Source organism: Talpa occidentalis, unplaced genomic scaffold (assembly GCF_014898055.3).
Source record: "Talpa occidentalis isolate TD23 unplaced genomic scaffold, MPIMG_talOcc4v2.1 talOcc4.13, whole genome shotgun sequence".
Classification (NCBI taxonomy): Eukaryota; Metazoa; Chordata; class Mammalia; order Eulipotyphla; family Talpidae; genus Talpa; species Talpa occidentalis.
The window spans coordinates 75781642-75788725 of record NW_023601322.1 but is presented as its reverse complement, the minus strand read 5'-3'; the positions used below and the strand labels follow the sequence as shown (position 1 = coordinate 75788725).

At 36.4% G+C, this 7084-nt stretch overlaps 1 long non-coding RNA gene across 1 annotated transcript in view; it reads left to right on the top strand.

The window, feature by feature from the left end:
• The first annotated feature begins 485 nt into the window (after positions 1 to 485).
• Positions 486 to 7084, top strand: part of LOC119242741 (uncharacterized) — a 34484-nt gene continuing 27885 nt past the window's right edge. Inside the window, exon 1 of the long non-coding RNA XR_005124555.1 lies at positions 486 to 605. This is a non-coding gene — a long non-coding RNA (uncharacterized LOC119242741). The remainder of the gene's footprint in view (positions 606 to 7084) is intronic.

Below are 7084 nucleotides of genomic sequence, written 5' to 3'. Positions count from 1 at the left end.
CCGTATAACTAGTACGGGACCTGTCAGGGCCCAGGATATGGTTATTGAACCAAAGCACACAAAATTGCCTTACAGGAACAGAGATGTGAGTTACCTAATGCAATGGGTGATTCATAGAAAACTGTCACATTAACTAATCAAGAATTATTTCTCTTCACCAATAACCCCTTAAAATATATCTCAACTCTTTCCCTTTGAGTTAAGGGAAGTATAATCTTGATCTGCCAGAGGAGAAGCAAACTAGCAAAAAAATAATAACCACTGTTGACTACTGAGTCCTTATATCACACTGAGTATTCTACAGCATGTGTTATATGTTTTATCTCACTTTATTTTCATATAATTCTATGAAAAAAACAATGAAGCAACTAAGACCCTGAGGTGAATAATTTTTGCAGAGTTGTGGAGAGAAATAGGGATTACAGCTCTGTTCTGTCTAACTTCAAAACCCATTTCCTTACATTGGTTTTCACTATTTCAGAAGCATGAGAAAATTACCTGCAGCCACTAGATAAATGCCTCCAATAAGCCAGAAACTTTGACAGATACGCTTATTCAAAGGTTAATGCATTCAACACTGACTGGAAATTGCTCATTGATAAAAGGTATGGTAAACTTTGATTTTCTTAAGTAAGCTATCTGAAGCTGGTATTTAAAATGTCTTTTCCTCTCATTTCCAAATCCTATTTGCAATACATGTTATGGCAAAAATGTATGTGAGTTTTGACTGTCACCTCCAAATGTATGTGAGTTTTTATTGCACTTTTCTTTCTAGAGATATACACCAACAAAGAAAGGACTGGAGAGGAGAATGGAAATTAATATTTTAGGTGTTTACTGTGTACCAGATATTAGTGGTAATAACAGGGTTTAATTTCCAAAAGCCTTCTCCTGACCTAAAGTTCATTTTTTCCCCACTCCATAACACCAGTTCTCCAGAATTTACTAATGTATCTGGCAAGCATTTAGTTGTCCTAGCTCCAGTGTCTAGCTGCAGATTTTGGGGCAGATCTCTCTAAGCAACAGTTTTCTTATCTATAAATTGGGCTTAATGATTTTGATTATCTCATAGGACTGTAGGATTAAATAATTTTCTGAACATCGTATCAGTCAATCTTTCCATGACGCTGAGAGTGTAAGAAATGTCACCTTTTACATTTATCTAAATGATATTAACCACTTTAATATCTATAGCCAAGATTGGTGCTATCTTAACATTGCTAAAATCCAGACATCACTCCTCCAGTACATAGATTAATACATAGATTCCCCATTACTCAGTTAAAAAGAAAACAAGGCCTTGATGCCAAGACCGCTAGTGTAATGCAATACCCTGGCACAGCTGAGGCTATAAGGAAGTTGTTCTCATCCTCTGCCGTAGGAATGTCACCGGAGTCCACAAGGCTATTCCTGGCTTGCACATAGGTACTCATGGAGCTGTTCCCTCAGAGGGTTTGCTATCTCAGGGTTGCTGTGAGCCTGAAGAATCCAAGTTGCCTTCCTTTCTTCACTACCCACCCCTCATTTGAGCTGGTTGCCATGCATGGCTGAAGCCTTATCCGATAGCTTTAATTTACCAACAGATGTCTAAAGTTTGTTATTGGCTTTGTTTTACTGGCACTTTGTTTTGTTTCTCTATATTATCTATATACGTGAAACCATGTGATATTTGTCTTTCTCCTCCTTCTTATTCTGCTAAGCATAATCCCTCAATTCCATTCATGTCATCTCAAGTGGCAAGAGTTCATCTTTTTAATCATTGACTAGTGTTCCACTGTGTTTATGTACATCTTTATCCACTCATCTGTGCAGTATTGAACATAGGCGTGCATATATCCTTCAAATAAGTCGTTTTGCTTTCTTCAGGTAGATACCTAGGATTGGAATTGCTGTATCATATAGTTGATCTCTCTAGCAATTTTGAGAAACCTCCACACTGTTTTCCATAAGAACTGGACGAGTCTACATTGCCACTAACAGTGTACAAAGGTTCCCTTTTCTCCACATCCTCACTAACACCTCTTATTTTTGAACTTTTGATATGAACCACCCTCACAGGTGTGAGATAGTATCTCATTGTGGTTTTGGTTTGCGTTTTCCTGAGTAAGGATGAACAGTTTTTCATATGCCTGTTAATTTCTGCTTTAATGTCTTCATTGACCCAGTGATTATTGAGAAGTACTTTTAAATTTCCACATATCTGTGGTTTTTCACATTTTCTTTTTTTTTTCTTTTTTTTTAAATTAATAAATTTTATTTTTATATTCCCCATACAATTGCAATCCCCCCATTCTGACCCCAATCCCTCCCCTCCGCCCCCACCCCCAAAAAGTGTCTCTGGTTCATAGTTTTTGTTGATTTGATTTTCACTTTCTTATAGTTATTCATTTTCCTGGTCCCTTATTTAAGTTTTCTAGATCCCTGCTATGAGTGAGACCATCCGGTATTTTTCTTTTTCTTTTTGGCTTATTTCACTGAGCATGATCCCTTCCAGCGCCATCCATGTTGCTGCAAATTGCATGTGTTTATCTTTTTGAATGCTGAGTAATATTCCATGGTATATATGTACCACATCTTCTTGATCCAGTCATCTAATTTTGGGCATTTGGGCTGTTTCCAAAGCTTAGCTATTGTAAACAGTGCTGCTATAAACATAGGGGTGCAGGTGTTCTTTGGAATTGATGTTTCTGTGTTCTTTGGGTAAATACCTAGGAGTGGAATTGCTGGATCCTGTGGAAGCTCTATGTTTAGTAGGTCCAGAAATCTCCACACAGCTCTCCATAGTGGTTGGACCAGTTTGCACTCCCACCAACAGTGCAGAAGAGTTCCTTTTTCTCCACAACCTCGCCAACATTTGTTGTTGCTAGTTTTTTAATATGTGCCATTCTCACTGGTGTAAGATGGTATCTCATGGTAGTTTTAATTTGCATTTCCCTGATTGCAAGTGATGTTGAACATTTTTTCATATGCCTGTTGGCCATTCGCATTTTCTCTTCAGAGAAGTTTCTTTTTAGTTCCTCTGTCCATTTTTTGACTGGATTATTTTCTTTGTTGTTGTTGAGTCTCATCAGCTCTTTGCAGATTTTTGTGATCAGTCCTTTATCATTAGTGTTGTGTGCAAAAATTTTCTCCCAGTTGGTGGGGTTTCTCTTTGTTTTTGTTATTGTCTCTTTTGCTGTGCAGAAGCTCTTTAATTTGATGTAGTCCCAGCTGTTGATCTTTGCCTTCACTATCACTGCTTTGGGTGATGTGTTTGTAAAGATGTCTTTGATATGCAAATCACGTAGTGTTTCGCCTATATTTCCTTCTATGTATTTTATGGTTTCAGGTCTTATGTCTAGTTCTTTAATCCATTTTGAGTTGATTTTTGTATATGGTGTGAGGTAGTGGTCAAGCTTCATTCTTTTGCATGTAGCGACCCAGTTTTCCCAGCACCATTTATTGAACAACTTTCTTTGCTCCAATGCATAGTCTTTGCTCCTTTGTCAAAGATTAGTTGACCATAAATCTGTGGGTTTATTTCTGGATTTTCTATTCGATTCCATTGGTCTGTATGTCTGTTCTTGTTCCAATACCATGCAGTTTTGATGATTGTGGCTTGTAGTAGAGTTTGAAGTCTGGGAGTGTGATGCCTCCATTCCTTCTTTTTTTTCAGTAGAGCTTTGGCTATTCGGGGTTTTTTGTGATTCCATATGAATTTCATCAATAATTGTTCTATTTCTTTGAAGAATGACATTGAAATTTTGATTGGAATAGCATTGAATCTGTATATTGCTTTTGGTAGAATGGCCATTTTAATAATGTTTATTCTCCCAATCCATGAGCAGGGGATGTCTTTCCATTTCTTTGTGTCTTCTTCTATTTCTTTTAACAGTGTTTTATAGTTTTCTTTGTATAGGTCCTTTACCTCTTTTGTTAGATTTATTCCCAAATATTTGATTTTTTTTGTTTCAATAAGAAAAGGGATGGTTTTTTTGATTTCTTCTTCTTCAGATTTATTGTTTGTATATAGGAAGGCTACTGACTTTTGCGTGTTGATTTTGTATCCTGCCACTTTACTGAACTGATTGATGAGTTGAATTAGTTTTTCTGTGGAGTTTTTGGGGTTCTCTATGTATATTATCATATCATCTGCAAAGAGTGATAGTTTGACTTCTTCTTTTCCTATTTGGATTCCTTGGATGTCTTTCTCTTGTCTTATTGCTCTGGCTAGGACTTCCAGTATTATATTGAAAAGCAGTGGTGAGAGTGGACATCCTTGTCTTGTTCCAGATCTTAATGGAATTGCTTTCAGCTTTTTCACCATTGAGAATGATACTGGCTGTTGGCTTGTCATATATGGCCTTTATGATGTTGAGGTACGTTCCTTGTATCCCAAGAATTTCAAGGGCTTTTATCATGAATGGGTGTTGCACTTTGTCGAAAGCTTTCTCAGCATCTATTGATATTATCATATGGTTTTTATATTTCTTTTGTTGATGTGTTGGATAACGTTGATTGATTTTCGGATGTTAAACCATCCTTGTGTCCCTGGAATGAATCCTACTTGGTCGTGGTGAATTACCTTATGGATACACTGTTGGATTCTGATAGCTAAAATTTTATTGAGGTTTTTGCATCAGTGTTCATTAGGGAGATTGGCCTATAGTTTTTTTTTTTTGTGTTGTCCTTGTTCTGTTTTGGTATTAGTGTAATGTTGGCTTCGTAGAACGTGTTAGGTATTATACCTTCCTTCTCAATTTTTTGGAAGAGTTTGTGAAGGATAGGTACCAATTCGTCTCTGAATGTTTGGTAGAATTCATTTGTAAATCCATCAGGTCCTGGGCTTTTGTTTTTGGGGAGGTTTTTGATTACCATTTCAATTTCGCTAATTGTAATTGGTCTGTTTAGGTGTTCTATTTCTTCTTTATCTAGCTTTGGGTGATTGTAGAGTTGTAGGAATTTGTCCATCTCCTCTAGATTGTTAAACTTGTTTCATATAACTGTTCATAGTAGTTATTAATAATTCTTTTGATTTCTGCTGTGTCGTTGTGATTTCTCCTCTTCATTTATTATCCTATTTATTTGTGCTTTCTCCCTTTTTGCCCTTGTGAGCCTGGCAAGGGGTTTATCTATTTTATTTATTTTTTCGAAGAACCAGCTCTTGGTTTCATTGATCTTTTGGATTGTTTTTTTAGTTTCGATTTCATTTATTTCTGCTTTGGTTTTTATTATTTCTTTTCTTCTACTGGTTTTGGGGCTTTTTTGTTGTTCTTTTTCTAGATCTTTGAGTTTCGAGATTAGGTTGTTTCTTTGAGTTCTTTCTTGTTTCTTGATGTGAGCATCTATTGCTATATATTTTCCTCTTATTACTGCTTTTGCTGCGTCCCATACATTTAGGAAATTGGCGTCCTCCTTGTCATTAATTCAAAGAATTTTTTAATTTCTTCTTTATCTCCTCGTTAGTCAGTGGACTTCCAGTAGTGTGGGTTTCAATCTCCATGAGGTAGGAGAGTTCCTTGCCTTCTCTTTATGGTTTATTTCTAGTTTGATGCCTTCATGGTCAGAAAAGATGGTTGGTATGATTTCATTCTTGGTATATCTGTGATGTTTGTCTTGTGCCCAGTATATGATCGATCCTAGAGAATGATCCATGTACGCTGAGAAAATGTATACTCAGATTTTTTGGGTTTAGTGTTCTATATATGTCTGTTAAGCCTAGCACTCTAGATCCTTATTTAGAGCTTTAGTGTCTTTACTTATTTTTGTCTTGTTGATCTATCCATTGTTGATAGTGGTGTGTTGAAGTCTCCCACTACGTATGTGTTTTCTCTGATGTCTGTTTTCAGAGATGCCAATAGTTGTCTGATATATTTTGGTGCTCCTTCGTTTGGTGAATATATGTTAATGAGTGTTATTTCTTCTTGAAGTATTATCCCCTTGATCATAATGTAATGACCACTGGGGTCTCTTTTTATCTTTTTAAGTTTGAAATCTGTTTTATCTGATATGAGTATAGCTGTTCCTGCCTTCTTTTTGGTCCATTTGCTTGTAGAATTGTTTTCCATCCTTTAACTTTGAGTCTATTTTTATCTTTTGCAGCTAAATGTGTTTCCTGGAGACAGCAAAAGTTGGGTTTTGTTTCTTAATCCAGCCTGCAACTCTGTGTCTTTTTATTGGAGAGTTTAGTCCATTTACATTTAGAGTTAGTATTGATATGTTAGCATCTGTATTTGCCATTGTGTTTGTCTTTCCTTTGATTTTATTTATTTATTCTTTTAATAACTTTCTTTGGCCTTCTTTTGTTGTTATTCGTCCCTCTGAGGTTCTGGCTTTAGGACTCCTTGTAGTATTTTTTGGAGTGGGGGTTTAGTCGCAATGAAATCCGGAGTTTCTGTTTGTCTGGGAAGGTCCATATTCTTTCTTCAAAGAGGAAGGAGAGCTTTGCGGGATAGAGTATTCTTGGTTGGCATCTGTTTTCTTGGAGTCTGTTGACTATGTCCCTCCACTCTCTCCTTGCCCGTAGTGTTTCTTCAGAGAAGTCTGATTCAGTCTGATTGGTTTCCCTTTGAATGTTATCTGTTTCTTCCCTCTTGTTAGTTCATTATTTTTTCTTTGTCTTGGATTCTTGGGAGCTTTACTATTTATGTGTCTTGCTGTATTTTTCCTTTCGTCATGGAAGTTTGGTGTTCTTCTTCTCTTGTATATCAATTTTCAGATCCTTCTTAGCGTTTGGGAAGTTCTCTTCAATTATATCCATGAATATTTTCTCTGTTCCTACATCTCTCTCCTCTCCTCTGGGATTCCTATAACTCTTATATTTCCTTTCCTCATGGAGTCAGATAGTTCCCGAAGTCTTTCTTCGGTCTTTTTCCTTCGTACTTCTCCTTCCTTTTCTGTTTTAGTTTTCTTTTATTTCTGTGTCTTCAAGAGTACTTATTCGTTCTTCCATTTCATCTATTCTGCTTCACTGCTTTTTCCCAGAGTTTTTTAGCGTCTCCATTAATTCTTTGATCTCCTGCATTTCTTTACTTCCCTCTTTAGGGACTCAATTTCATTCTTCTGGTCATTAATTATTTTCCCCTTATCATTGGTTTCCTTTATG